This window comes from Anser anser (genome assembly GCF_964211835.1).
Source record: "Anser anser genome assembly, chromosome: 14".
Classification (NCBI taxonomy): domain Eukaryota; kingdom Metazoa; phylum Chordata; class Aves; order Anseriformes; family Anatidae; genus Anser; species Anser anser.
Genome location: NC_139735.1, coordinates 19,769,167 through 19,784,341, shown reverse-complemented (window position 1 = coordinate 19,784,341; position 15,175 = coordinate 19,769,167). Strand labels below are relative to the sequence as shown.

The following is a 15,175-nucleotide window of genomic DNA, read 5'->3' as shown; positions in this document are numbered from 1 at the left end:
GCATTTTTTTTGCCAGACCTGATGCAAGGGGCTGCTTGGAAATGCTCCACTGACATCCTGAAAAATGTTGGCTTAAGCTTTTAAAAAGAGCTTTTGGCACAGGCAGGCCCCAGTGTGGTTTACAGGAGTGCAGCAGATAGGGAAGTTGCAGTTGATGACCAGGAGCAATCTGAACACTTTTCAAAAGACACAAACTGATTTTCACCAGTTGGCTATTTCCACTGGACAAGCGGTCTATTTCTGCTAGGTTTTTAACCCACGAGGCTGTGCTCGGGACTTGTAGAGCTGGGCTGTCTTCCAGTTCTTGTGCCAAACCTTGCGACCTTGGGCAAATCTTCCAGCCTGCCTGAGCACCCCCACTGTGCCCAGTGGAGTCCCATATGGGCTCCAGCACCACAGCCCTGTGGCTTCCCAGCAGGGAAGGTGCAGAGGAAGGGCTGGGGGGCATTCACTGCCCAGCTGTGGATCTGCCGGTTCTTCTCACCCTCTTGGGCAACCAGGGGAAGTCCCTGCTGTTGGAATGGGTACGTGTGAGCGTGGTCAGAGCTGTTCTGTCTACTTCACACGGAGTAAAAGTGAAGTACACCTCAGGTGTCAGGCAAGGGCTGCTACGCTCCTGAGAAATAAGCTTTTGGAAAAAAAAAAAAGCTAGAAAGTTCAGTGCAAGCAAATAGCTTTTATATAAGCCTTTTTATTTAGCTGTTTTTGAAGGTAGACTTCCTTTCCTAAATTAACTATGGAGAAACAATGTATTATTTCAGTTTGTCACAACAGTAATTGCTTTTTATTTTGAAGCTGAGCCCCCAAAACAACCAAATTTTAGATTGATGTTTTTTGCTTCTGAACTTGGCTTTATCAGCTTTAGTTCTCTGTTTGCTGAAGGTATTTTTGTGGCTTGAAATACTCGGAAAAGTGCAGAGCCCTCCAGCAGAACTGTGTGGGGTTCATTAATCTTGTCTTGACTTTGAGAAATGAGAAGCAAGGTGAGAGAAGAAGGAATCAAATTGGTTGAATTAGTTGTTTGGAACCAAAGAAAACATCCCATTATTTAACCCAGCTGCTGCTCCCAAAGTCCTCGTACAGAGGGACAGCAGACACCAGGTATTTTTAACAGCAGCTGACCTCCGTGAAGATCCATGCTGATGAGCTTGAGCAAGTCCCCATCCTGGAGCCTTCCAGTGCTGGTCAGAGGGTGCCCAAAGTCCCCACGGTCCCCTGCTGCCCTTGCTTAGGGCACTGGCAGCGATGTGGGGTGGGATGGGCAGAAGCCAGAGCCCCAGGTGGCTGTCCGGGGCAGCTGGGGCTGTGCTGAGAGGCTGGAACAAAACGAGCATCTCCCTTAATGGATGTAGGGAATGGGAAGGTTTTAGAAAAGTTTGTGTGCTGTCTGAGCGCCTTGTCAGTGGGAATTCATGGAAAGCGGAGAGTTTAGGATTCCTCAGGCAGGTTGCAATGTGTTTATTCCTATATATAGACAAGCTCTCCTCGAAACTTTTCCACCTTCTACACTTTGAGTCATTAAATCATTGTTTATCTCAGCCTCTCAGATCACATTTCTGTTTAGGTGAGAAATACCAGGCTAAATAGGCCAGAATCAGCTTAGAGCACTCTTCTTTCCCTAGTCCCCTTTCGAAGGGAATATCATCTCTAATCCGTCTGTAATACAGAATCACAGAATCACAGAATCGTCTAGGTTGGAAGAGACCTCCAAGATCATCTAGTCCAACCTCTGTCCTAACACTAACAAGTCCTACACTAAACTATATCACTAAGGGCTACATCTAAACGAATACCCACTGCATCCGTCCAGAAAGGTATTTGCTCATGCTTTTCTGTGGCGACAGACATGCTGTCTGAGCAGACTTACACAGAGCCCCCTCTTCCCTGCCTGTGTCCCCCAAAAAGGGTCGGTGTGATCAGTGGAGCACATAAGTGCCAGCTGAAGGTTTTCATCCTGTGACATACGTGTGATACAGCGCCCTATTCCACTTGCTACACTGGTGTGGATTAGATCACATTTTCTTCTAAGGATATGGCAGGCAGAACAAAATGCCAGGAAAAAAAAAAAACAACAAAAAAACCCCCACCAACAACAAAGTAAAACCCTGCAGATCCCTTATGAGGCAAAACTGAACTTTTTTGATTTACATCAGTTGTAGATATGGTGACGTATGCTATGCTATTGAATTAAATGGCCCATTTTATAAGTAGCCATTTGAAAGAAGGGCACTTTTGGGGTTTTGTAGGGTTTACTAAAAGTTCTCAGTAGCCAAAAAAGCCCTGTGAAAAGTTCTGTGCTGAATCCCCCACGCAGCCCAGGCACTGCTCAGCAGGGATGATAGCTGTTAGCAGCCCGAGTACTTTCTTTATTGAACACTTTTTTCCTCAGTTTCTAGGGAAACACTTTATAGCACTGTATTTTTCAGAATGTCTTTCCAAACACCTCCACCGACACTTAATTAACGGGATTTTTAAGTATGGCTCCAGCTTCTGCAAATCAATAGCACGTTCCCGGGTGGCAGCTGTGGAGCAAGGAGACGAATCTGCTCCGTGAAGTTTGTCGGAGGGTGCACAGGGGCTGCGCACCGTGTCTGCATGTGCTGAGCTCCCCCGAAGGGAGGCAAGGCCATAATGCACGGCTGTGATGTTACTCTGTGCTGTTGTGAGGGTGCCCTGAGGAATCTGCACAGATGAAAGTGCCCTTGACAAAGAGCTGGGATGTAAAAATTAACTTTTTGGTGCCTTTCAGCACAACCTTTCTTTAGCTTCAGCATCCATGTGCATGGTGGCAACCTGTGGGGATTTGGAGGAGGGTGTAGAGGGCAGCTCAACGGTCCCAAAACCTGGGATCTCCTAGGGCAGACCTGGCTCTAGGGGTGGCAAAGACAGGCAGTTGCTCTAGGAGGCTGCAGATTGCTGACAGCAGGAGGATGGCCCTGCCCTTGCTGCTGTTTTTTGCCCACACCAGTCCCTGCAAAGGCAGGCAGGCAGTACTGCCTGGGGCCAGGACTCTCTCCTTGTGTTTTCAGGCCTGACCCTCAGTGTTAGGCTGGCAAAGCTCCGTTTGTCTCCATCTCTGGGTGTTCTGGAGCCAGCCATGGCTGGAGGCTGTGAGTGACAAACCTGGGAGAGGAGGGCAGGGGTCTGGAGAGGGGCAGCTGCCAACCCGGGGCTGTGCAGGAGGCGCAGGGCCACAGCCTGTCGTATCGGCGGGGCTGTGTGTCACTGTAACAGGGCTGTGCGTCAAAACTAAGGGCGGTTAGCAAGCTGGTAGGCAGAGACCCAATGGCTTTTACTCTCCACTCAGTTAAAATTCCCTTTGGTTTTATGGAAAAGTGCCAGAAGACTGTCCTGATGTCCCGGGTAGACATCTTGCTCTGGGATGCGGCTTTGGGAATCAGAACTGCAGTGAGCTGGTACCAGCTCCAGGTCCCTGCTGTGGTAATGTTTGTGGCTGCAGGAGCCCTCTGTTGCTTTCTGAAGAGCATTTATGGTATCTCAAATATGAAAGATGCTATATCAAAACACGTTTATTGCTATTTTACTGGCTATGAAGTTAAGGCCTGCTATGGGTTGGGATAAATGTTGATAGACTATCACCTTGGAGCAGAGTGCATCTCCTGGGCAGATAAGGACTGTACTCCAACTCTTACCGAGAGCAGCCTTTCCACTGTTTGGTTTGCTCTTACTGTGGTGATACATACAACACATTCATTGTTCCCTGGCCTGGCAAACAGCCATAGACCTGAACCTCCATCACCATCTGAGCTGTTAACCTAGGACTTGCCGTCACCTCTCCTCTGCCTTCCCAAAGGCAGAACACGATGAAATGAGGCTGTTCTCTGAGCACAAGTTTTGGCATCTGATGGACAGGAATATAGGGAGCTGAAGCTTTCAGGGAGCATTGAGCTGTTTCAGGGTGAATCCAGTGTAGGGCAGGTTTAAAAAGACACAAAAATCAGAGCTGGGGGAATGCCAAAAAATGTGTCAAGGCAAAGGGCTCCTTCTCATCTGATGGGGAGATAAAGTGCCGTAAGGCTGTGAACGCCTGGGGCATGTTTGCAAAAGGACTTGCAAAGAGGCACACAGCTCTTGCACTTTTATGGTGTCCCTGAACATGGCAGGGGGTAGGAATTAAATGATCTTAACGTTCCTTCCAACCTGAACCACTGTGTGATTCTGTGATTCTGTCCCTCACTACAACCCAAGTAACTGGGGTCCGAACTGCTCTGTGTCTGAGCACAGGAACAGGATGTGAAGGGTCTGCCTGTTACAGGTGGCTTCTTGCAGTTGATCCAGTTCTGCTCTCCTTGCAGTTGGTTAAAGCTTAGCATGACCTCACGTAACTCAAGTCCTTCCCAGGATGTGGTGCCTGGATCAATAATCTGATCCGTGTGCCGGATGCCCTTATTCCTCCTGTCTGAAGAATGGTAAATCTGGAAAGTTAAAAATAAGTAAGATGCCCTTAGGAAAGAAGAAAAGTAAGAAAAGCCCTTAGGAACAATCTCAGCACTTGCCAGCGGTGCTGGGGACAGGAGCCAGGTTTCCAGCTCTGTGCTAGAATACCGATGATAAATAAATCAGTGGCTGACCTGAGAGAGAAATAAAGGAGAAAGAAGAGGGCTCTGCTTGCTGCTGCTGAGGGATGGGATGGGGTGGGCAGGGCACTTTCAAATAGTTGGTTATCCATCTGTTGATGGGTCAGAGTGCAGGAAAGAGAGGGAACCAAGCAGGGCCTTTCCCCTCCCTGGGCGCAGGAGCTTGTGCTGGCATGAGAGCAGTGGGAGAATGTCACGGCTGTTTTCCAATCCTGTCTCTTCTAGGGTGTCTGTCTGCCCAGGGTGGACAGATCTTCCTCGCTTTTCCAGAGCCCCCAATGTGTTAAGGCACCCAGTATCTGCTTGTTCATTTGCTGTGTGAGTTTCACAGCCTGCTCTTCCTATGGGAATACTGGGTCACTGCTCCAGCATGGCACCAGATAGATGTAAAAGCATACTTCAGTGATTATAGTGTTGGGCAAGAGCGTGTCCTGATAACTGAGTTATTTTTAAAAGTCAGTTACAGCAGTCCAATGTGTGTAAACAGATTACTCACCATGTCCCCAGTTCCTTCGCCTAATCTAGAAAATCATCCAAGCTCCCAGTTGGCTTATGGAGCTCCGATGATGTTTTTCCATCTCCTTATCTTCAGATTTGTAGCTATTGATGTTTAATTTTTTTTTCCCACTTTGTTTTAAAGGCCAGGACCTGAAAACACAAAGGCTACTTGTTCCCAAAGCCTCATTTCCACAGTAAGATCACGGGGCTGTGGTGATGGGCCAGCTCATCGCTCACTGTCAGTACATTAGCGTGGAGACCTGTCCAGGGCTTGCTCTTCTCATGAACTTCTTGAAGACTTTTCTGGAAACAGGCTCTGTCTACTCAGGGAGTCTAATAGGACAATAAATAAATCCGGCAAAAGGAGAAAATAGCCAAGAAAAGCCTAATTCGTGTTGACTTGGTCAAGAAGTCCTCAGTACAGATAGCTCTGAGGAGTGAGGAAGCTGACCAGGAGCTGCTCGATGTATCTGAGCAGCCTCAGACGGAGTCTCAGGTGCTTGGAGGACAAGTGTGAGTAGAGGACGTCACAGGAGAAACCTCTACGAGGCTTGTGCATGGGGATATGAGCCTCTTCTTTGCTGGTAGAGATCCCTGGAAAATAAAATGACTGCCTTACTTCCTTGGGGATTAAACTGTTTTTGTTGTATTTTGGGTCATGCTGGAGTGGAAGAACGTGATTTCTCCATTCCCAAGCAGCTGGGATAGATTCGGTCCCATTACCGCCATTATTTGCAATTTCCATTTTTATGGGCCGTAATGGGGATGTGATTCTCAGGCAGAGCTGGCAGCTACAATGAAACATGGTATGGTTTTTTGTTTTGCTTTTTTGTTTTTTTTTAATTCCTTGCAGTTCAGCTACTGTTCAGTATGCTTTCCTGAGCCCAGCAGATCTGGGTCTAGTCCAATTCAGGCACCTTGTGTTTTTGTATTGCTTTTACTCTTCCCTATAAGCCGCGCTCAGAGCCCTTGTTGGTGCCGTCTCCTTGCAGCACTGTGAGGATCTGTTTAGAACTGCCCTTGGAGACACACTGTAACACAGAAGTTTTTATTGGAGCTAGAAGCTGTAAGCTGATTTAGCTAAGTGTCCCTCACCTGGAATACCCACTGAAGTTAGTAACAAAGTTCAAGTGGCCAGAAAATTAATCACAAAACATAAACCAGCTTTCAGTACTCGCCCTCAGTGAAAGTGTACTGAGCCAGCTTTCCAGAAACATCACTGTATCAAGGTTTTCAAGACTCTTTGATTTTCAGGTGCTATTAAGTTGTCAGCAGCATTGCAGACCCCTGTGCAGAGGAGCATCTTCACTACTTTCTGCTCGGCACTGCCAGGGAGCTGCAGACACTGAGTTGGGAGCCAGTTTCCCTACTAACACAGCAAAAATTACCCACAAAAAATAATAAATAAAATAAAGTTGTTCATAGCCTGTTGTCTTTTTTGAGCTTTGTGCCTCTTGTCTTGGTTGGTCCCTTTCACATTTGAGTGCAACATTGCACTTTCACATGGGAAATGGCACTGCATCTAAGGTGTTGGGTGCAGACACCTTACTTCTTTCTCCTTGTTTTGCCTCAAAACTTTGAGATAACTCAGAGAGGCAGCAGCTAGTACCCCGTTAGGGATCAAAGAGCAGTTCCTTAAACTTGGCTTTGCTCCCAATTTATGGAAGAAACCAGTTGTGTTGCTGAATGCTCGTTTGAAGTTCACAGATCTGTGACTAGAGCCCACACTTGGTGCCAACCAGCAGCCATGGGATTTAAATAAAACAAGAGATTTAAGTGCTTTGCTCTCAATTCAAGGGCTTTCCACGTCTTGTGCTATCCAGAGCCTAAATGCAAAATTGAGATTCATACAAAAACAGCTGATGAGCACATGCTCTGGGGGTGGAAGGCTATGGCTGCCACCTCTGAAATCAGCATTACCAAGCTCTGATCTTAATGGTATAGCTCGCAGCGAGGCAGTGGAGCTAGAAATGCCTGGTTTCTCAAAGACGACTTATCCGACCTGACTGATCTGCTCTGTGTCAGGATACAGCTAACTTGCTGAGCAGCTTGGAAATTGTGGCACTGGTGAAGGGACCAAGGAGACACGCAAATTCCTGGAGAAAGAAGGCAATCACTCAGTCAAGTACTTGAAGGAAGGGGCACGCACCTTGGAAGCTGAACAAATGAACTGCACCATGCTGTGCCTTCAAAAATCTCATTGAGACATACAGTCCTGTGTTGTCCTCAAAAAGAAGAAGTAAAATTTTCTTCCTGCCATCGTCTTGTAATGAATGAGTGAACCGTGTGGCTGAGCACAGGGGCATTCTCAAATGAAATGTATTCCAGAAATTAATGAATTATCTTATCTGTGCCAAGTCTTCCATTAGCAGGGGTAACAACAAGAAACTCTTTCATTTCTCTAGATTCTTGAAACTGGGACGCTGTCCAGGAAATATTAGAAGCTAGACAGCCAATAGCTGTATTTGACTTTTATTGTCCAAGGTGTAAACTGTAAGCAGGGAGAGAAGTACGCAGCATGGGTATTTCAATGTACAGCCTGATGCCAGGACTCTTCCACCAGTCTTGACTGAACGGCTGTCATTTAACAATATTTCCCTGAGTGCAGATATTGCTTCCAAGAGTAAAACAGAGACTTTCATGCTATTTAACTTGGAAGTCTTGCAACTTGCAGGCTTTCAGCAAAGATGGGAACAAAGGCTTTTCCTGGTCTGAAAATGAGAACTTGGTTCTGGAATGCCAGCAAATACTAAGAGCTGCCATTATGGTGTCTCAATGAAGAGTTATGTTTGGGAAACGTGTATGGATAGGACAGACTTTCTCGTTTTAATGGCAGAAATAATAGTAAGGCAGGCAAACAAATGCTTTCAGCCCGGGAGCAGCAGCTCGCCGTTGAAGGCTCTGCTCAGTCAGTCTTAGAGCACGCCGGTATTGCACCTGGTTATTGCAGGAAGCATTGCATGGATTTTTGTGAGCATGTGAAACATGAACACTCAGAATATGTTTAACAAGAGTCTGATCCTTCATTACCCAACCCACTCCCATGCTAGAGGAGGTTATATCGTAGATCTGCATCAAATACATCCAGTTACTCCTTGTTTCTAAACTACTGAAACTAAAGCTTGAGATATTCACATATGCAATAGAAATAGTGGTAATGCTGTTTATGCCTCTGTAAAATTAAAACGATTTTACACAGTAACAGAATTACAAACACTCTTTCTTGAAAGTACTGGAAAAATAAAGAGTTTCACTGAATCAGGTCTCCTGAGCATAGCTATGCTGTATTTGTCATTTGAACACTCAGCCTGCTCTGTTTGCAACTTCCATGTGACAAGGAATAGGCAAGACCCACTTATCTGGAAAATAGAGGATAATCATGTTATTAAGATAGACTACACGCCAAAAGTCAGGTTTATTTATATTCTTTATTAAACTGACACGCGTAGCTTGGCAGAGGCAGTGGGCATACATCTGAGGAGCAATTCTAGTTAGGAACTGATCAAGAAATTTCTGATTAAAGGCATGTTTGATCTTTGGTTTTATTCAGCATTTCCAAAGGAGAAACGATTGTTACAACATCTCTGCTACACTTTGTAGTGTGCCTAAATTCCTGCCCGTGCCTAAATCAGGCTTGCTTTCTCATAGCAGTATTTGGTAACCTCATTGAGATAAGTAGACCCTGCATATCCGAAAAGCATTATTATGTGCATGTAAAGATAAAAGGGGAGTATTTGGCATGTGAAGGGAGCACTGGGAGTCAAATGTGAAAGCCTGGAAATAGAAGGTACTGAACCAAACACAGTGCAAGGTCTGGTGATTGCTTGTGTTTGTGCAGTGCTTTGCACAAGGGATCTCCTACGGTATTTGTAAATGGATAACAAACAGAGCAATAGCAGCAGCTGCCTTTCCTTCATGTAAATGCCACGATCTTAACCTAACGCTAATTTAATAAGTTAATTTTATCTTATATTTTAGGTGACAGTCTAATGGTTTTTAAGGATTGTACCTACATGTATCAGCCTTGCAGCAATATCCTTTCCTACGTGGGTGTAACTTATGTAACGCTTGATCTGCTGATTGGGAAAGAGCAGAGCCTGGCTCTTCATCCTCCGTTTGATGAGAAGTAGGGACGGACGTGGCTGCTGGGTGCCAGCACAGCTCCCCTGCAAGGGGTGAGGCCAGGAGGTGTAGGCAGTGCCCTGAGACTCGCCAGGTCGGGGTTTATCCCCTGGCTCAGCATGCTGCTCCCATTAACTTTGCAAGCTGCTTGTGCTCTCAAGGTCTTAGACCTCTGTCTGTCTGCAGATCGTAACAAGGGATCACGTTGTTCAGAATCAGTTTTCAGCCCCAGACATGTCCTCCAGAAAAGGCAGGAACTTCTGCTGGTGGAAACTAAGGAGACTGCATGGGTCAGCAGGAAGCTCGTTTTCTCTGGGGTCGTTACTTGGAGCCTCCTGTGCCGTGATGGCCAGCCCGAACCCAGGCAGGCTCAGCCCCTGCGATGTATGTGGGGCTGGAGCTGCTGCTCTGGCATTGCTTGATACCCACCGAGGTCCCGCAGTGTCTGGCAGCTCCAGCACACACCTACTCCCCGAATGGGAGCGCTCCTAGCACGTACCTGATTGACTGCACAGCCCACACACAGCAATTTTTAAAACATTTAAATAGCCTGTCTTCTTTGCTTCATCTTGACAATTGATTTTAATCAGTATTATCAGCTACTTAAGACACCTAATTCTCTGAAGCACTCTAGCATTCAGCCTGCAGGAGATATGTGGAGTGGAGGTGTGGGCTCAGTGGCGTTCTCAATGGCTTTGTCCAGGAGGTGACCCGAAATCCTTGTTTCGTAGTTTGTGGTCCTGCCTGAGCTGCTGCTATTCACAGTAAGTTGGTGCTTTTTAAGTCCCACACCATCAGTGAAAGCGAGTTGGTTTGCACAACTTTTTCGAGGTTCAAACCAGCACAAAAGGAAAAAAAAACATTACCCTTTCCTACCCACCCCACTGCTGCAATGTATTTGGTTAAAGAAAAAAAAAAAAAAGAACCACTCAAACTAATCACATGACTGAGTTATTTTGATATGTGGAATACTGCTTATTTGTGGCTTGTCAATACTTTAATTAATTTCAATCTGTTTCTAAAACAGAAGTAAAAGTACATAATTGATTTGAATCTGTTAGGAGTGGTCTTGCCATCTGCACAGTCTGAAGCAAAGGCAGTGAAACATTTGAATGCGTTGTAAGAAATTATATGCTTCTACATTAATGCTGACTTCTGATTAATATTTTTAGGTGGTAGTAGAATAGAATATGGTAACAGCTGGAAAGCCATAGATCAAATAATATCTTCCCTATTGTCATGTTTCCATACTAAGACATGGATTGTTAGGTTTACTCATATAATAACATATCTTCATTTTTAAGTGTTTAACACTCAGCCTCTGATTTTATGCCTGGGAATAATCAGGGTAGTAGAGAGGAGGAGAGGCAAATAACAGCTTATTTGCAGTTAAAGACCTGCATGAAATACCACGTCACCTGGAGTTACAGAGTGAAAAGCCATGGCTTGGGTGAAGAGTAAGCAGTCTGACTCCACTGCGTATTCCCCATTTCCCCTAAGGCCCCTGTAAATAAAGGAGGAATCTAGGATCACCTGGTAAAACTCACTGCTCTGAGCTCTTAATCCTCATCAGTGAGAATTACACGTGCACCTTGCTTTGAAGTGCTCAGGAGGTCCCTGGCTGCCTCCAGGAGATGCTCCAGGTCACCTTGGCAGGCAGAGTTATTCCCTGCCAGTTAGGAAATGGTTCTCCATGCCCCCTGGGTTTCAGCTGCACTCCTCTGCCGCCAAAAGAGAAATCCTGTTTATTCTACCCTTGCCCCGTTTTCCGTCTCTCCCATTCCCTTTCTCTCTCTGACACCCACAGCAGTGTCTGTGAGATGCCCAAGGTGCTTTCAGCTGTTTATTGGTGACTTTGTCCCGCTGCAGTTGCAGTGAGGTCTGGCAGGGATTTGTAACGAATACCAGAGGAGCAATATATGCAGTCTTACCAACATGACCGATCTGTGCGGTTTAATTGCTGCATAGAATATGCAAAAGCACTAGAGGTCAGATAGAGAAGGTGGGGTGTTTACAGGAAAGTAGAAATTGAGCTTGGAAAAAAAAGTAATTACACCTTTTTTAAAAACATTAATGACTACACAGAACAGCCTTTTAAATATATCCATGTGGGTTTTAAGCATTCATTCCACATCAGTATTTCACCTTTTTCCTTAAGTGATTTCTATATTCCTACTAACCAACAATCATTTTGTCTGAATCTCATTTCCTTGTAACAGCAAACCCATCAATCTCTTCTTTATTAAACAGGGAAGCATGCTTGGAAGCCAGAGCACTCAGATTTGATCAAAGATGTTATGCAAACCATTGATTTTAATTTACAGCAATATCCGCTTCTTCCATTATTAACAGCTTTGAATTACTGAGACTGAATAATTAACAAATATTCATACTTGATGATAGATTATTCAAAAGGCAGATGAGCAGGAACATATCCCAGACGAACGTCCTTCTTGCACCCCTGGTGATGTCTGCGTCTAATGTTCCCCAGGGGAGCAATACAAGGGGGCATGAGAGCAATACTCTTTGTAGAGATCTCCCAAACACTTCGGAAACTGTTGTCAGAGCAAATGCCCCTCAGACACGTGTCAGGGCATGTTTCTGGCCTCCTGCCTCTGTTCAGGGCCCTGGACTGTAGCCAGACTGGTGCAAATGGTGCAGGCGTGGGGGATGATGAATGACAGTGATGTCCCAGCAGGCAGCCTCAGGGCACCCCCAAACCCCAGGGACCCCCAAAACATGATCCAGCAGGCTCAGTCACCAGGTCCCCTCGCAAGGCACTGCTCAGAGAGGTGGACGAAGGCCAGCTGAACCCATGCTGGCAGGGCCTGGGACGATGGAGTTGGCTCTCCCCATCCGTACCCGCTGCAGAATCTGGGGAGATGCAAGGTGCTCAAATAATCCGGAGACGGGAATTGTTTAATAAGAGCAGACGGATGGGCAAAGCTAGATAAGACAAAATATGAATCTGTCTGCCTGGCTCTGTATAAACGGAACCATCCTCCTCCTCTCCACCACTCTGCCAGCATTTGTGTGCTGCCCTGGAGGAAAAGGAACACCTTTTGTAGGGAGCTATTCAGTGTGGTGTGATGTTTTGTTTCACATCCACAGAGTGATGTCAGCCCATTGTGAGGGCTCTGTTTAGAAAGGTACAATTACAGCTCGATGAAGGTGCTTTTGATCCCAGCGTCCCCATTGTTCGCCAGCTTTTCATCCTGCCCTGTACACAGCCAGCAGGCCTGGGGCTGAGACCTGACCTTTGAAGTCACTTCTTTTCCTCATCCCTCTAATTTTTGTGGAGCCTTCTGCTGAACGTTATTAATGAAGGCTCTGGCGGTCGGTTGTGCTCGCAGTACCAGTGCTGGCTTGTGCCTGCTCTTCCCCAGCAATACAACATCTGTCTGCACGAGGAGGGAGACGGCGGGCCCAGAGCTGTCTGTGCCCCCAGCAGAAGAGAATCGCCTTGGGCATCCTGCTGGGCCTTCTCCAAAACATGTTGCTGCCGTGCACGTCCGTCTGGCGGCACCCCAACCTTCCTGCCTCCCCAAATCTCCAGACATTTCTTCTGGGGAAAGGAGAGATTTCAGATCAGATGGAGATGGACGAATGGGGGAGTGAATTCTAGTTGGGGAAAGAATGATGATGTCCTTTCCTAGGAGCCGTCATATGGCTAGTGACCAGTTCTGTAGAGTGCCTTGGGATCTGGGTGTTGGAATAAGGACCTGGATGCCAATTACCTTTAGTTTTGAGGAAAGCATCTATGTATGAGTTTAGGGCAGTCATTGGTGACAGAAGGCACGGAAACTGATGCCATGTACTTGATTTTGCATCGAGCATGTTACTACTAGGTGGAAGAAAGCTGCCCAGAGGCAGTATTTGCTGTTCTGAGAGTTCAAAAGACAGACCAGAGGATCTCACCTAGAGCTATTTAACACAAACCGCTGTGACAGACAGACCTTTGCAGCATGAGAGAGCACGCGAGGGAGGTACCGCTATATGCACGTAGGCATTTCATTTCCTACAGGCCACCGTCAGGGATGGAATGATGGATGAGGCAGATCCTTTTGGCAGATGGGGATTTTCTTCCATCAGATAGGAGGAGGCGGACTGGATCAACGTAGGCAAATTGCCTGCAACAACTGAGTGTAATTATAAGAACTGCAGACACAAAACCCACTCATTTCAAGAGTTGTCCAAGAACTAATGACCCAGGGCAGTGGGAAGCAACATTTCCAGCAAAAGCTGGGAAATCCATACTTAGTTCTGACAGAGCCTTGTCACCATTTCTGAATGTACCAGCATTTGCCTAGAGCTGCTAGTTTCCCAGGAGGCCTCTTGGAGCCTTAATTGCCCTCACTGAAGTTGTGTTAAGTCCAGGAGACAACTCTCCCTAATTAAATGTAAACTCTCAGATGCTGAATAAAACCTGCTCTTGATTTTGCCTTTCTTCTATCTTAGCATCTGTAATTGCCTTGCACAAAAATAAGTGTCTTGCTGAATGCAGATCCATGGCTGTGGCTGACCCTGTCAACACCACCCCGGCGACCTTTCTCCATTAAGCAGGACTGGATTCACTGACGTTAGCACCAAAAACCATTAGGGCGAAAGAAGCAGCCATGCCTTTGCCTCACATTTACCACCTGGGCCGCGACCATTCACCTAACACAAGACAAAACCCACTGTCTTACTGGGTTCCCTTCGCTCCAAGCCACCTCTACCTGGGTGGAATACACCAGGAACATCCAGAGAGACACGGGGCTGGCAGCACTCGGGGACTTTTTGCCTGAAAACTCTGCAGGGAGGTGGGATACACCCATCTGTCCATGCTATGTGACCTTTTTTAAGCTTCTGGTTTTAATTCATGAGATTATCCTGAATTAAAAGCTATGTGTGCTCTCATGGGGGAGAAAGCACTGCTTGGCATATGGACGTACATTTCTGAAGTTAGGGTATGCAGTTGTGTCAGACCTCTTTCTCATTATAGCTGGATAATTGAACTTGTTTTCTATCCTGTGTAGGTCTGCCTGGTGCTGTGTGTTTCCATGAGGCTAGTGTGAGGCCAGGGCATCTCCTTTCTTCTTTCTTATTTGCTCATAAACATCCTCACCCTTCTGGATGAGTCTATACCCAAATGCATTTCCTTGTAAAACTTTAAAACTCATGAATTCCTGAGATGGTGTTCATACTGCATATGATGAGTTCAGGCTCAGTGGGCTGTGATCTGACCCAACAGTGCAACTGGCAGCGGGCAAAAAAAGTCAGACTGAAGGTGGCACCGGGGACAAAACCAGAAATTGTGATTAAAGGGGTGCTCTGCAGTGCAGGCACGAGCTGAGACGCCTATTAAGATAGCACAGGCACTGGGGATGGGACTGCAGCACAGCCTCTAATCTTTTTGAGCTTTGCCAAAATCAGGAGAATTCAGTGAGATAAAGTGTAAAAGCCTGGATTGGATTTAGTAAATAAAACATGACCCCAGAGGAAGTCAAACTAAAACAGAATAACAGTTCAATTTTTCAATGACGTGAACAATCTCACAGCATTAATCCTGGGTGCCGAGTGCCAGCTCTGTGCACGGTGAAGGAATCTCCTTGCAGAATTAGTGCCGAGTGCTGCTCCTAATGCTGGTTTATTTCTAGACACACCTGATGCTATGAACAAACACCCGTTCTCACCACTCTGATGTACTGTGGAAAGTGACACAGGCAGGTGGAAGTTTGGGGTGCCTTTTGTTCTGGATATATAATTAGAAATAGCCTAAAAAGAAAAGTGACTCAAAAATTTGGTAATAAAAACATTTTATGAATGCTACTCATTGCACATTGTTTATTACCTTCCTCTTTTGAAGACTCCAAAAAAAAAATCTTAAAAAAACCAAACCAAACAAAAAAAGAACATTTAACAAGATATTTGTAGAAATGCAGATTTAAAATATGTCTAACATTGTGTTTGCATGT

At 46.0% G+C, this 15,175-nt stretch overlaps 1 protein-coding gene across 9 annotated transcripts in view; it reads left to right on the top strand.

Annotated features, from left to right (window-relative positions):
* Positions 1 to 15,175, top strand: part of HTR4 (5-hydroxytryptamine receptor 4) — a 166,512-nt gene that overhangs the window by 83,153 nt on the left and 68,184 nt on the right. The window lies entirely within an intron of this gene.